Here is a 16,671-nt window from a genome sequence, read left to right as displayed (position 1 = left end):
TCCAGGGCTGGAGCCTGGGGGCGAGGGGGGTCCACCGCAGGCCCGTCCTCAGGGACCACACACAGGGACTCAACGGTCTTTGTTTTAGCAACGGGTAGGGACTATCACCGCAGCCTTCGGTTCACGTGGAACCACGAACGCACCGCCCCGGTGACGCACCGCCCCGGTGACGCACCGCCCCGGTGACGCACCGCCCCGGTGACGCACCGCCCCGGTGACGGAGCAGGAGGGAGAAGGGATCCACTCTGGCGGATGCGGGCGCTGTGCGTGCGCACCTGTACGCCCTGTGAAACGGAGTTCAAATTCAGTCATCGACCTTGACCCACATTCCGGAGAGGCACATGAGAGAAGGCTGCTGCTCCCTGTTCTTGGCTTCTGGGTCTACTGCACACCAGAGAACAAAGAAAACTCTGAGTCTGGGGTCCGAAAACAGACAGGAAATGGAATCTTGAGTCGTCAGGAAATGCCCGATATTGGAGAAAATGGCCATTTCCCCGCGGATTATCTCGCCTACTGACCCTCAGCAGGAAATGACTCATTCAAGCCCTGGATAGCCTCTTCCCTAATCAATGTACTTTTTTTTTTTTTTTAAAGATTTTATTTATTTATTTGACAGACAGAGACCATAGTAGGCAGAGAGGCAGGCAGAGAGAGGAGGGGAAGCAGGCTCCCTGCTGAGCAGAGAGCCCGATGCGGGGCTTGATCCCAGGACCCGGGGATCATGACCTGAGCCAAAGGCAGAGGCTTTAACCTACTGAGCCACCCAGGCACCCCTAGTCAATGTACTTCTGAGCACAAACGCCCGGACACCACGAAGGAGCTCCCCCCGCAATGCCAAGAAAGGACCGGAATCCCACCGCCAGATTATCACAGCGTCTCTCTGAATAAGGGCTTCAGAGAGCTTTAGAAAAGTCCGTGCCCAACCGTCTGATAAAACGGTTCCGTGCTTCACGTGCCACACAGAACCTGTCGCAAAGTCGATACTCAATTAATTCATCTGTACGAGAAGACATATGTCACCCACATACACACACTCACGCGCATGTACACATCCTTTGGAAACACTGAACTTTGGCTAATGACGAGTGGAAACAAACTGACAAGTTTGCCAATTTAGAATTATATTTTAAAGATCTTTTATTGGCTAACATAAGAATCTGTGCTTTTCCTACAGCTGTCATTCTATAAAAATACTGATTTCTGATACGCATACTAGGAAAGAGGAGGGGGGGGGAATGCACGTGTCTCTGTGACTTCTGAACACGTCAACTTACATGACAACTGCTGGTCTTACCTCTGTGCACACAGACTCCCTGAAGGAGGGGTTGCACCAATGACATGAGAAACACATGCCTAAGTATAACCTTAGTAAATTAATCGCTAACGTCCTGCTTTGGGACATACATCCTGTTTAAAAATGCGGCCCTAATATGTAAAATCAGTTTGGCTCAACTCAGAGGACTACTGTGCCAGCAAACATCAGAAATGACCCATTTAGCTCACACTGACACTGCAAATCCTTAACTCAACTGGCCTTCAAGGAAAATCCAGAAAGCGTCAAGTTCAAACAATGAACCTAAGGTAAGCCTTTTAAAAGGGCCTTTGTCCAAAACACAGGGAAAAAAAAAAGCAAATGGCTGACTAACAAGAGAAAATAGTCCACCTCATTGTAATCAAGGAAATGCAAATACATACATACATACATATATATATATATAAAGATGCCACGCATTCCCAGCTCAGCTGACCACCATCGTGGGAGCTCCCTGAGAGGGCTGTCTCCCCCACCCCCACCCCCAGTACTATACAACTGGAACAACCTTTCAGGAAAGCAATTTGGTAATCAGTCTCAAGAGCCCTACAATTCTACTTCAAGCAAGCTACCCTAAAGCACAAACTGGAAGCGATCTCTATCTCCAACTACGTGTACTCCGTCAACTACAGCACATGAACGTGACAGGAGAGATGCATACAAATATGTTCATGAAATGCTGGCAGATGACCCATGCTTCCTCTGGAAGCTTAAGTGGAGATGAGCATGAGACAGGGGAACACACAGATTGCTACACACGCACATGTACCGACACTTGGGAGAAAATACACCAGAACACTGAAGGGGAACTTCCACGGGTGGGTTTAGAGGAGTCTAGTTTCTTTCCATGCTATTTTATTTTTTCAAATTGCTCACATTATTTTTTAAAATCAGGAAAGAGTTATGAAAACGCTGGCGTACAAAGAATAATTACGAGGTTCCACATCTGGTATTAACAAGATACATAAGATAGCTATTCACCTATTTCTTCCTTTCCTAAGAACTTCAATGATGCTTCTCCTTCTAGCACGTGATGTGTTGGGGCAATTCTTTTCTTCCCTAGGAATACATGCACCGACCTCCTCTGAGTCACCTTTTTGGAGTTTTATGATGCTACAGTCTATAAACACTACATTAAATATTTATGATTGATATTCGCTGCTTCTAAAAATACACAGAGGAGAAGGTCTCTTAACAAGGCCTCCAATTTGATTTTCTCGCTGAATTAAACCGGCACCGTGCACCCCGCAGACGTGCTGACAGCTGCCCACAGGCCTGGAACTCGCCGCGCTGGGGTCCCCTTCCTCCCCGCGGGCCCAGGGGCCTCCCTGCCAGAGCCTGAACCTGGTCCCATGAAGACCCCGTTTCCACAGGGCCCAAACCTGCTCGTGCCAGCCGGACCGGGTAAGTACATCCGTGAAAAGTAATTCAGTATTGCATCAACCTACAAACCGGGCGCACAAAACTCTTCTCCCAGAACTACATCAGATGCTGTGCTGCAGTGAGGCCAACCCAAGACAGACGTCAAGACACAAATGTGCCGACAAGACAGCTGTAGGGCAGACGAGGGGGAACAGGTGTGGGAAGAGGCCACGAATTCGTGGGTGGATTCTGCACAGAAATGCTTCCAGAAATCTCTCCCAGTTCCCACTTCCACCTTAAAGAAGCCGACACTGGAGATGGCAGAGGACAAACCACAGGTTCAGTTTATGACAAGAGTTGACCCGGATCTGCAGTTAGGAAAAAACTTTATCCCCTTCTGTCGAGAGGCTGGTGAATGAGCTCGCACTTGGTGTACTTTAACCTAAGGCACAAGCAATCCCCAGTAAAGCTTAACACGCGTGCCCTGAGCGTGGGCTTGGGAAGAACGGCAGAGTCGGCAACTGCAGAGTCGGCATCCACCACTAGCAAGCGACCGGGGCGGCGCATCAGGCGGGGCGGCGCATCAGACGGATGGCATGTGGACGCCACACACCCCTGACAGCACGTGAGCGGAGGGCACTTAACCTCTGTGGGTCTCTGTCCCCAAAATTCATTACCCGAATCTGATCCAGTGAAAAACATCAGCCAAACCAAAACTGAAGAACGTTCTACAAGATGCATGACCAGCATTCCTCAAAATGATCAGGGTCATTTAAAAAACAAAACAAAACAAAAACCAAAACAAACAAAAAAAACAAAGTGTGAGAACCTGTCACGGCCCAGAGAACCTGAGAACGCAAGGAGAAAGCACGACGAACTCCATATGCTGTCGGGATGGGATACTGGCCCAGAAACAGGACACGAATGAAAAAATGGATGAGACCTAAAAAGAAAAGTCTGAGACCACATTCCACATTTTATTTACATTTTAAGAGTAACTTTAATCTCAAAATCACATATCCATACACCTATTTCCTTTCTGTTGATTTCTCAAGCAGAGATTGTGAACAAATATTTACCATGTCTGTTACATGTAACACACTGGAACGCCTTTTAACAGAATTTATCGACCTCTCCACCCCACCCCCGGCAAGATTTTTTATTATAAATACAGGTATCAAACAATCCTGAACATTTTTTTGCTATTACTAGGAGTCAGCACCCACACTTCTTCAAAAATTAGCAGAATTTGTGACAATATTTATTGTACCTGCTACTTCAGACAATTTCAGCTGAAGCTCTTTCATTAGGCAAGACAGACAAAGCATGCCACTTCTGTTTTTCCTCCTCGAGCTGCGTTTCTACTTTTCAGAAACACACGTGCTTCCACAGCATCTGACTCATCTCTCCATGCTTTCATCTTGTAAACCTGAATTCCATTTTGAGTACTCCAGGTTTATGCTTAAGTGACAGTGCTTTTACAGAGGAAAAAGAATTGTGCTGCATTTTTCCTCCTGTAACCTGAAAACATAATGGTGTACACACATTAAATACGTTCTTACGAATGTCCAGGTTTTCCATGAATTCATGGGATTCTTTCACTTAATGTGTGAGTATTTTTGCATTGTGATATTTAATCAAGACATTAACATGAGTAGAAGGTGGCTGATTTAAGACAAGCTTTAGATCCACTAAAATCAACTGCCGTATGTTTGTCCTTCTGGTGGCTGTGAAAGCTTCATATTTTCTTTGGACATCATCAGCCGTCTTGGCTCTTGAAGTACAACTTTAAAGCTGTATGAATTGTGCCATTTTGCTAAGACCGTTATGCTCTGGGCATCCACCATTCCACTGGAACTATTAATTCCATTCATATTCATTCTGGTTAGAAATCTATATGATGGAGTTGTTTCTGGGTATTTAGTTCCACATTCTACTTTCGGGCTATGTATTGTTTTCATAATTTGTCCTTGGTGGCCCAATAATCATGCCTGTCCACCTCTGAAGTGTCATATCTTCATCATCTCCAAGGCCCCGCTAACCATACCATCACCTACTCCTTTTTGTGCTTCTCCGAGTTCTTCCAACAAGCGAAAATTACAAGGAACATTATCTCCTGGGGGGACCACCATCTTCTCCCGTAGTCCCGATAAAAAGGTTTTATAATAATGTACAGGAGGAGTAGCATTCCTTGTGATCCCCGGGTTTACCCAGTGCTCTCTGATACCGACCAGCTCTGGGTGTCCAGCCCGCAGGTGAGATGGCTTGTGCGTGCCTGCAAGAGACCGTTGCAAGGGCAGTGGTGCCTGTGAGCCACGACGTGCCTGACTTCACCAGGGAGAGAACCTGCACACATAAACCAGCCAACCAGCCCAATCTGGGTCAAGAGATTGTTACCAAGGGCTCTCATCACAAGAACTCGTTCCTAGTGATGAGTCGGGGTCACCGCAAATCCTCAACACGTCAAAGATCGCTAGCCTTTCCTGGAGGACACACCTACCCACTCACTCTTACCACGTTACAAGTCTTATCCAGGTCTCCCACTTCTACCATTCAAAACGCCCTTCTCTTTATGATTCTGTTTTTATTTCCAACTTCCCCAGCCCCCACCTTAACCCTCTGGATTATTCCCTTTAGCCAGACTGGAATAGCAGGGATGAAAATCCTTCAAGAATAAAGCGTAGAGCAAAAAGGAGGAAATGCCCTTCAAGAGCCGGGCCTCAGGGTCAAGACCACAAACAGTAAAGTCTGGCACCCCCAAGCTTCGGGCCAAAGCAAATGTCCACATTTAGGGCAAGGTAAGGCCTTCCCATCTGGCACTAGAACTCAAAGGTTCAGGTGAATACTTCACCTGGAAGTTTCGGACCTTCCCGATGCTGACAGACACCATGGGACCTGCCTCCTGCCTATGATGTCCACGGGCTCAGAGCACTGGGTCTGGAGCTGTCCACTCAGGAAAGGCACTCCCCTCTCTGCCCTGTAGCTGCCTTGTCCAGAAAACACAGGAGCCAGACGAGAATCTGAAGATCCCTTCTCAACTCGAAAATTAGGATCCTATGAAATGTTCATTGACTCATTCTGAGTGTCCTAATTTGTAAAACGGAACTCCTACTTATCACCAGGTTCATTTCTCTACATCTGATGTGACTTAAATTACTGTTCAAAACTGCCTTTATTACTCTATTCTGTCCTCTACACATCTCCAGGGTGTTGCCCAACGCCTGGTGCACAGTTCTCAATCAGTAGCTCCCGAAGGAATGAACGGATGAATGATTCTAACGCTCCGCTCCGTGAGCAAAGAGCAACAGACATGCTATCACCTTCGAATCACGAGGAAGAGAGAAGATTTCGTACAGAATGGTACTGACACCAAAACAGATAAGAATGGTACCGACACAAAAACAGATACACAGATCAATGGAACAGAATGGAAAGCCCAGAAAAGAGCCCATGATTCTAGTCAAATCATCTGTAACAAAGGAGGCAAGAATATGCAGTGGGAAAAAGACAGTCTCTTCAAGAAATGTTGTTGGGAAAACAGAACCGCTACGTGCCAATGCATGAAACTGGACCGCTTTCTCACCATACACCACAACAAACTCTAACTGGATTAAAGACCTAGATGTGAGACCTGAAACCATAAAGCTCTTCCAATAAAACAGAGGCAGTAATCTCCTGCACACTGGCCTTAGCAGTATTTTTCTGAATAAGTCTCCCTAGGCAAGGGAGATAAAAGTAAAAATAAACAATTGAGACCACATCAAACTAAAAGGCTTTTATACGTCAAAGAAAACCATCAACAAAATGAAAAGGCAAAACAAAACCTACTGAAAGGGAGAAAATATTTCCAAGTGATGTTATCGAAAATACGTAAATAACTCACACAACACCAAAAGGACAAATAATCCAATTAAAAATGGGCAGACGACATGAACAGACATCTCTCCACAGCGGACATCCAGACGGTCAACAGACACATGGAAAGATGCTCCTCTTCACCGATCAAGAAAATTCAAATCAAAACCACAACGAGATACCATCGCCTCACACAAGCTGGAATGGCTAGAATGAAAAAGACAAGAAACAGCAAGTGCTGGCGAGGAAGTGGAGAAAAAGGAACCCTCGTGCACTGTGGCGGGAATGCAAAGTGGTGTGACCACTGTGGAGAACGGTACGGCGGTCCTCGAGTAACCAGAAACAGAAGTACCATGTGGTCCAGTAATTCTACTCTGGGTGTTTACTGAAGAATCCAAGAACACTAATTTGGAAAAGACAGAAGCACCCCTATGTTTATTGCAGCATTATTTACAATAACCAAGATAGGAAGCAGCCCAGGTGTCCACCCACAGGTAGTGAAGATGTGGTATACGTACACGTCGAAATACTACTTAGGCAGCAAAGAGCGAAATCTTGACATCTGTGACAACGTGACTCAACTAAGAGTGTACTAGGTGACGTGAAATCAGCCAGTCAGAGAAAGACAAATACCACACGATTTCGCTTCCATGTGGAATCTAAAAAACAAAATGAACGAACAAACAAAAAACAGCAATAAACCAAGAGGAGACTCACAAATACAGAGAACCAACCAGTCATCATCAGCCAGAGGGCAGGGGGTGGGGGTACAGACGAGAGGTAAAGAGGATTAAGAGGCACCAACTTCCAAAGTACAGGGATGATTCCTACAGCACAGGGAGTACGGTCAGTGACACTGCAACAGCTTTGCCCGCGGACAGACCGTACCTACGCTGACCACAGTAGTTCCTAACGTGCGGAACTGTGGAATCACTATGGTGTGCACCCGAAACTAATATAGGTCAACCACACTTGAATCAGCAATAGAAATTTTAAAGAATTTTCGAAAGAGAGAAAATTGCATAAACTTTGGGCATGTTTGGGGGACAAAAGAAATCTCATGAACTTTTCTTTCGTTAACTCTGCACAGAAGACAGGCAGGAAGGTAATTCAATTTCAGTGTCTTGAAAGGGAAAGATCAACATTTCCTAAATGTCTTGGGGCAGCAAGAGCATGTGGACGGGCAGCTATCCTGACAGTAATTGGCAGACTAACAGGGATACACAGTGAAGACGGGCACTGACAGGGCTCACTCACAAATGTTTCCATTCGACTGGAAGGAAAAAGATTTCTCTCTCCAAGAATACAATTAAGAGCACAAAATAAGCAGAGTCCTTGTTCTTTAACTGACTACTACGTAGTAAAGTGAGTCTTTATAAGGTTCTAATGGTTCCAAAGCTCGTGCCATGGGCATGGCTAAATTAAAGAGAATTTCTCCAGCCTTTTTAAAAACAAGACTTATTTCTTTATTCGGGGGGGGGGTGGTGGTGGCGAGGGAGAGAGAAAGAGAATCTCAAGCAGACTCCCCACTGAGCGCAGAGCCCAGCGGGGGACTCGATTCCACAACCCTGAGATCGGGACCGAGCTAAAATCAAGTGTGACACTTTACCAACTGAGCCACCCAGGTACCCCTCCAGAATTTTCTGATAATCTGTCATGTACTCAAAGGAGTCCTCTCTAACCAAGACACCAATTTATGGTATAAAAGGCAGAGTGCTGTGGTAGGCAGCCTCGTAGACGGCACCCAACGAGACCACCTCCTGGTATTCAAATCCTGGCCTCTCCCAACCCACATCCGGCAAGGTGGGTCCGTGTGACCGACAGATCACGGCGGAACTGATGGTATATGGCTTCTGCAATTAGGTATGAAAGGACTATGGTTTTCAGCACTTTCTTTATCTCTTTCTCACCAATCCCTCTTCCCCTCTATGTCCATTTTTCTCACACAGATCACTCACTCTGGGCGGAAGCCAGGAAATGAGCAGCCCTACGGAGGAACGGAAGCTTCCTGCCAACTTACACATCCACGAATGAGCTTGGAGTGGATCCTCCAGCTGGGAGAAGTTTCACAGATCACAGCCAGAGCCGACAATGGGACTACAACTCACCAGACACCCTGGACCAGACCATCAGGCTCATCTGTACTTGGATTCCTGACTCTAAGAACCAGTAAGAGATACTAAGCGTTGGTAACTTTCAGCTGTGGACCGCGGATCAGTTGTTACACAGCAACTGATAATGAGTGCAAGGGCTGAAACCCGAGTCTATACTAGGAGAAATGAACGAACACAGCCTAGAAACTAACCCTATCAATCCACTCCTTATCCACCCCCTCCGAGCTAATAATTACTATTTAATTCTCTTTGTTTGCCTTCAGGAAAGCATATAAAGACCCAAACTAAATGGATCTATCTTGCCGCCATCAATTAGTTCTCTTTTTTTTTTTTTGAGACAGAGAGAAAGCAGGGAGTGGGGGGTGGGATGAGGGATGCCGTGCGATACAGAAGGAAAGGGAGAAAGAGAATCTCAAGCAGGCTCCACACCCAGTGCGGCACCTAAGATGGGGATCTTTCTCATGACCTAAGCCAAGATCAAGACCGGACGCTTAACCCACTGAGCCACTCAGGCACCCCTCCCACAGCTCTCTTTTAAGAGTAAAATCTGCGCCTATTGGGCAAGTCCCTTCCCTCCCAGATGCATGCAGCCTTAGAAACCAGATGGCTGTTTCCTCCCCCTAAGTCCCCAGCGAATACCTTGCTCCCCTCAGCTCAGCATCTCTATGTCCAAACGGTACAGGCAGTAGTTTTCATCAGATCAGAGGACAAGTTCCTGCTGCAAGTTCTTGGCTTCCTACGAGGTAAATCCTAAACTTGGCTGATTTAGTTGAGCAGATGCCTGACACGAAGACTCAAGGAGCTGGACTGCATTTTGCAGCAGCGCAGAACAGCACCTTTACCCGAAAGAGTCCCTTCGTGGCTTTAAGCTACTTATGTTACCTCGTGTAACAGAATTTAGACTTTTTACCTCCAAAGCAGAATTCTAGCTTGTTTGGCTGCCTTTTTCATGAGTCTGACACTAACGGCCGGAATGGACAGAACTGACAGATGCATACACTGGGACTCTAATTATGAAGCGGGATCTTGTCTGGGGAGCGTAATTATGATGCGGAATCAAACTCCCTGTTGAGAAAACTGCTACTGGAAGCCGATCCTCCAGGGCCCCTGTCCGTCTCCCAGGGCTGAATTCGGGGACAGAACACCCGGGTCACCTCCTGTTTACTACCTGAAGACACCAACGCTGCAGAGTGGGGGAAATTCCCAGGTCCAGGTTTCACCTTCCACGCTCTGAAACCTGCAAACACAGAGCATTCTTGAGCAGACGTGTTATTCAACACGCTTCCCTCAGGAGAGCCAGAGAGCCTTGAAAGATGTCTAACTCCGCATCAAAGACTCACCCATGGTGTCATTTCTTTCAGAGAAAACTGGCCAAGACACCACGGACACACCTCCGGATTCCAGGCACCAAGACCCCCTGGGCACAACTGTCCCTCTTCCTGCCCCCCTCTGGCTAGAACAAGGAGGGGGCTGCGCTCAGAACTCCCAGATTCTGCTCCCCACCTGCCCCGGCAGCCAGGGGCCTTGAAGAGTCCTTGCTGTGTGGCTGGATCATGCAGTGTTCCAAGGGACAAGGCGAGTGGGCCCACAGAGGACACTGTCACCAGGACCCGGGCTCATTCCTCCTGCTCGGTTGTCTGAAGAAGATCTGTCATGCAGCGTGACTGAGCGGGTTCCCAGGCTGAAGGTCCGAGTCAGTGCACACAACCGGGAAACGCACACACCAGAAACGCCACCCTGCGCCTCTGGGAATGGTGACCATCCCAACCTCCCCTCCTGAGGGACAGACTGCTGGAATCTGCAGACCCCTGGCAGAGAAACACGAAATAAAAAGTCCCCCAAGTCGATTCTAGCCTCTGCCTGGCTTCTGACCTCATCGCTTGACTATGCTCCTGGGTACAAAGACTGAGCGGCCCTGACCCTTCACGGAACACTGCACTTGGAGCGCTGTCGTATTTACATGCTGATTTTATTAAAGACAAAGAATTTTTAACTGGACCTCTTCGCTTGCCTTATAAAAATGTCCAATGGCCGCGGGCACGCATCAGGTGTGGCTGGGTGGCCAGCTGGGAGTGGGGGCTGGGGAGGGGGTCCGGGAGAGGAAGGGCATGGCGGGATGAGGTGTGGGGGGCGAGCACTCCTGTGGGTTGAACTGTGTCTTCCCCAAACCAGAGGTTGCAGTCCCAACCCCCCTGCACTGCAGAATGAGATCGTATTTGGAAATGCGGTCATCGCAAGATGGAATTCATCAAGCTGAAGTCAGACGGGAGTGGGGTGTGCCCCGACCCACACGGCTGCTGCGCAGACAGACACACAGAGAAGGCAGAGGAGAGAGCGCCCAGGGCTCCTGGCGGCCACGGGAAGCCAGCGGAGAGAGAAATGGAAGGATCCTCTCCCCCGGCGCCTCCTTCACTGCGAGGGTGGGTGGCCTCGGTGACACCCTGACGTCAGACTTCGATGCTCCAGATCCGAGAGACAGTAAGTCTCTGCTGTTTTGGGCCACGCAGCATGTGGCACGCTGTTACGGCGGTCCTGGGGGACAGACGCAACCACGAACCGAGGGCGTGGCTCTTACTCTCTCGGCAAACCGCTGGGAGGCAAAGGCGCCTCTGGCTTTGGTCCTCCGTGGGACCTCGGCTGTCCCTACTCGGACAGACGCCCCAGCTCAACAGCACGGACGTGGGCCTCCACCTTTCCCTTCCTGTGCGGGGACACACCTCGGGTTCAGGTGGGCCTCAGAGAGAGGACGTACCAGATGTCAAACGACAGACTTCATAGGCTAGGGCTTCCAAATGTCCACAAATACACACACACAGGCATGTTTTACATGACTGGTTTCCATATATGTGTCCACACATACAGCTTCCGCTTTTATAAAACAGTGCGATTTTTACCGTATTTATAAAAATCACTAGATAATTATTCTGAAAAGAAAGGTGGTGCTGTGGGTTCCAGACCAATAAGAGAAACACTGGAACTACAGCTTAGGCTGGCCCCCAGGGTCTGTGACAGCAAACCACAGAACGGATGAGAAACCATTACCATAATGAGCTCTTTCTCCAGTCCCAGTAATGAGTCCGCTTGAAGAATTAATTAGAAATTCCGAAATGGCTTCCCTTAAAGGAGCAAGATCGGTTTGTCTGGGAGAACGTAAGCAGCGCGAGTCTGTGGGCACGCGCTTCCACCTGCTCTCGCTCTCGCCGCGGAGGACAGAAGCTTCGTTTACTGCGAGGTCTCTCGGTGTGTCACTCCACAACTCACACAGCGAGCCTGCTCGCTGACGGCGACTGCTGGCGTGTGCGCGACAAACGTTCCAGGACCTGATCAAGAACTGAGTTTGCCTTCAGAACCTCAGAATCTACGGTTCCTCTCACAGACAACTGCAACCGGTTATTAGGAACCATAAGAGACGAGGGACGCCAGGCCTGCTCCGTGGGTGGAGCATGACTCTTGGTATCGGGGTTGTGAGTTCGAGCCTCACGTTGTAGGTGCAGATGTTACTTAAAAATGAAAGCTTAAAAAAAAGAAGAGGGACGCCTGGGTGGCTCAGTTGGTTAAGCAGCTGCCTTCGGCTCAGGTCATGATCCCAGCGTCTTGGGATCGAGCCCCATATCGGGCTCCTTGCTCGGCAGGGAGCCTGCTTCTCCCTCTGCCTCTGCCTGCCTCTCTGTCTGCCTGTGCTCACTCTCTCTCTCTCCCTCTATCTCTGACAAATAAATAAAATCTTTAAAAAAAAAAAAGAAGAAGAAGAAAGGGGGAAAAAAAGCCTTAAATCACCTACAATCTTCACGTCTACAAAAGGAAAAAATGTGGTCTATTAGCATTAAATGGCAGATACCTTTTAAAAACTGAAATTCAGTGAGTTTGTATATAACGGTCATCAACTCTACCCAGTACTTGGCATCCACTTAGTGTGAAAGAAATCACCTTCTGACGATCTAGTTCATCTGCTGTCACTGACGTCCAACTTCAGAACGATATGTTCAAAGCAGAGGAGCCCCGTGTCCAGGACCAGTCACTGCTCACGATTCGATTTCACCAGAAATCTTCGTGAGCCGGGAATTCTCAGATCAAGAAGGGCTTGTGAGATAGACAACACGTTGCTGGAAATCGCTCCGCGTGCTCAGAGAACTAGCGGCAAGAGGGTATCCAAACACAGTAACACAAGAGGAACTTGAAGATGTATCCGGAATTTGTATTTCATGGCTATGAATACCCTGCTTCACAGTACTGAAGTCACCTAACGTAGCTTCAGCGCCAGTATGAGGCATTCTAGAAAGTTCTATATATGGGAACCACACAGAGCACCAAATACTACTGTATTTGGGAACACGTGTGAAATAATAAAAGGAAAAGAAGAAAATCACCTGCTCATCATGCCTTTGACCCCCTGCACACATACTCCGTATTTCTGTCTAACACAGGCACAAACGTGGAGGCTGGGCTGCAACCCCAGTGCTTTGTTCACTGCAATTTCATCCCCGAGCTACACTTCTGGGAGCTGTGGCTAGGTCAGCCTTGACCACTTGCCTCCAGAAATAAGCTCGGTCCTGACAGAGGCTGCCCAAAGCAGGACAGCTCTCACCGCACCTTTGCTATTCATGGAATGAAGAGAAAAACAAAACTCTCATGTGCACCCTGCCTGGGCAGGACATTCCTGACAACCCCTGCCCACCACACGCCCGCTGCCTGAACAGCTCCACAGAGACCGCACGTGGCCGCGAATCCTGGCCCTATTTGACCCAGATGTCCACACTGGCCCAACTGTGAGCAGGGAGGTTCGCTGAATGCAAATGCTGAGTGCATGGGTATCGCCCTCCGGGCCCTGAACACCACCCCCCACATTTGTGCGACAGTCATCGCTAATGTGCTCTCCCAGAGACTTGGACTCACACCGCCAGAAGTAATGCCCCGAAACACGGATTTAGGACACCATCCTCTACTGAGCAAAACATCCCACGATCGCCCACGCACAAGTAGTCGAGTCCACAAGTCCTGACTGGTCTGTTCCTCCACCAAGAAAAACCTTTGCTTTCTCCTCTGGAGAAAATTCCATTCTGGAAAGGTCCAGCGGGAACACCAGTGCGTTCCTAAAGCCCGTCACCCTCTAGAGCAGACTCAGACCTCCGCTCTGCTCCCACAACAGTCAGGGGTCTGCCCGTGTTCAGGCCTTTCCTAGCCAATCCAATCCCATAAAAAATAAGTTCCCTTTATTGGTGTGACCGTCCGTGCATGACACACAAGAGAGCCTTAGCAAGTGTTGGCTACACGGAATCAAAATCCAACGTCATTACCTCATTATCACCCAAGGAAGAAGCATGGCTTTCCACGGATCTATGCCCAACACAGCTAGGCTCGTGGGCCTCTTGGGTTTAAGGACTCAGTTAAGTATGTGTCAACAAGCATTTCCATCTGGGGTCAGAAAGGATCGTCAACATTACCTACATGGCGAGGAGAGTCTCCTTGTTACAAAGGAGGATACCACTGTCTGTAGTTATTTCTTCCAATGTCCTGCTCGACCTCCACCATAGGTAGTTAAAAGCAGATGAAATCCTAGTGAGCTTGCCTGATGGAACTGAAAGAGACAGAGCACAGCCTGCCCTTGACTTCCCATCATGGGCGGGGTTTCATGCGTCCACCCACAGCGGAGAGTCACAGAGCGCCCTGGGGTCTCTCTTCTCCGCCACGCTTCTCTGGGGTGCGTACGTGATCACCAGTGCCAGAGAGAGGAGTGCTGCTCCCTTCTAGGGATTCCTCCACAAAGGAAGCGTCAGCCATGCCTGGAGAAGGCCAGCACCCGTGACCTTTCCTGAAAGGAAAGCGCTCCCGGCAGCTGCTCCCGCACTCCAGCCTGCGCGGGGCTCCACGGAGCAAGTGCAGGAGAGCAGGTGGTCCTCGCATGCTAGTTCTTCAGCCGCATTCGGGCAAAACCGGCTCTGAGCAGCTCGAGGACGGTTGGCAAACACACGCTTGATTTTCTAGCAACAACTACTGCTTTCCTGGGAACCCAAGAGGGCTGAGGCCGCTCCAACGGGAAAAGGAAAGAGGAACAAGGTCCGTGCCAAGACTCCTGCGCGTTGTCTACAGGAAGACCACTGGCCATCAACTGCACTCCTCCTGGAGACTCACATCCTGCTCTGGTCCCATAAAACCCCAGGTTATCTGCCCACAGCGTCTGTCTGTCTTCCACCTCAAATGTCGGGGAGTGCCCACCGAGCACCCAGCTTGTGACAGACAACGACCTTTTCCCTCCCAGCGTGATCCACTCTGCACTGGCACTGCCAGGTTCCACTGCATCCGGAATCTGCTCCGAAAGCCGGGTCACCGAATACCAGCGCGATGTTACTGCTAAGTCTCAAATGATGAAGATGAAGAGAAACAAAGAACCTCACTGCCTCACGTTCCAGTATCTGACGTGTTTTCTTTTCTTTCTTTCTTTCTTTTTTTTAAGATTTTATTTATTTATTTGACAGAGAGAGAGATCACAAGTAGGCAGGGGCAGGCAGAGAGAGAGAGAGGGAAGCAGGCTCCCCGCTGAGCAGAGAGCCCGATGTGGGGCTCGATCCCAGGACCCTGAGATCATGACCTGAGCCGAAGGCAGAGGCTTTAACCCACTGAGCCACCCAGGCACCCCTGATGTGTTTTATTTTCTAATCAAGATATCATTCGTCAATCACATATTCTTGTCTTAAAATTTTTTATTTATTTGGGGTTGGGGGGGAGCGGAGGAGGTCTCAAGCAGACTCCACCTCGACGCTCGATCTCACATCTCTGAGATCATGACCTGAGCCAAAACCAAGAGTCAGACACTAAACTGACTGAGCCACCCAGGCGCCCCTCTATCACAGACGGGCGCCCCTCTTACCTGTGAGCAAGATCTGTAACGTCTTCAGGGGCAGCTTGGTTTCTGGTTTTTCTTTTTCAGTTTGGGGGAACTTACAACCAAAACTCGACTGTGAGTTACAAACCAGGCACGGAATCAGCGACACAGCGAGTGGGAATAGGATCAGAGCCATACACGGGAACGGGGAGAGAAGGCAGACAAGAGCGGAGACTTCTGAGAGAACGCGTCTGAAGAGCAAGGGACCTGTCCATAAAAACTTGAAGCCCCAGGGCTCACTACCTCTGACAAGGGAATACAGTACTCTCGTGCCTCGGAGACCCCCCCTGTGCCCGTGCCCTGCACTGGCCCCACCGCGCTCCGAAAACCCCTCCTCCAGCCATCCCAGCCAGGCCGTTGCGCGGAACCCAGCAGCGCGGCCCACAAGAAGAAAACAGACCCGTCTGATGCACAATGCTACAGGCTAAACTATGTTCTCCTGAAAAGAGACGCTGAAAACCGAATCCCCAGGATGTCACACGTCCCCTGATCCGGACATGGGGTCTCTGCAGAAGGCATCAAGCGAAGGGAAGAACAATACTCCTGTTGCTGTCCACTGCCACAGACTAAAGGGCTGCCGCACCAATCCTGGGTACCCTTCATGGACTAGAAGACACGGAAAGGCTAGAACCGGTGTCCTAGTTTCGCAGGGCGACCAGACCAAAGGGACACAAGCTGGGACGCGGAACAGAAATGTCTCCCTTCGCATTCTGGAGTCCGGAAGTTGGAGATCCAGCTTGCGAGAATCTGCCGCAGGCCTCCCGTCTTGGCTCCTGGAGCCTGGGAGTCCGAGATCAACCTGTCGCCAGGGAGGGAGGACCCGTTGCAGGCCTTCTTCACTCGTGGACGGCTAACTCCGTGCTCACATGCACCGGAGTCCAAATGTCCTCCTTTTATGAGGCCCAGTTGTACCGGATCAGGGCCCGCCCCAACGGCCTCACTAACTTGATTCCTCCTGTAAGACCCTCTCTCCAAAAAGGAGACATTCTGAGGTGCTGGCAGTTGGGACTCCAGTGTATTTTCATGGGGGGTGGGGGGGGGCGATACAGTTCCGTCCACACTGAGCAGTGACACAAACTATTTGATTTCTAGAAGAAGCCCTATTAGTGGCGATAATTAACAGCATACACACAGGAGACCACTGTTGA

General features: G+C 49.3%; 1 protein-coding gene and 1 pseudogene across 3 annotated transcripts in view; both read right to left on the bottom strand.

Annotated features, from left to right (window-relative positions):
* Positions 1–16,671, bottom strand: part of TBL1X (transducin beta like 1 X-linked) — a 200,614-nt gene that overhangs the window by 83,758 nt on the left and 100,185 nt on the right. The gene's annotated exons all lie outside the window — the stretch shown is intronic.
* On the bottom strand, positions 732–4,687 carry LOC116583715 (annotated as a pseudogene).

The sequence above is a fragment of the Mustela erminea genome, chromosome X (assembly GCF_009829155.1).
Source record: "Mustela erminea isolate mMusErm1 chromosome X, mMusErm1.Pri, whole genome shotgun sequence".
NCBI lineage: Eukaryota > Metazoa > Chordata > Mammalia > Carnivora > Mustelidae > Mustela > Mustela erminea.
The sequence above is the reverse complement of the archived record's forward strand: the minus strand, read 5'-3'. Positions and strand labels throughout refer to the sequence as shown.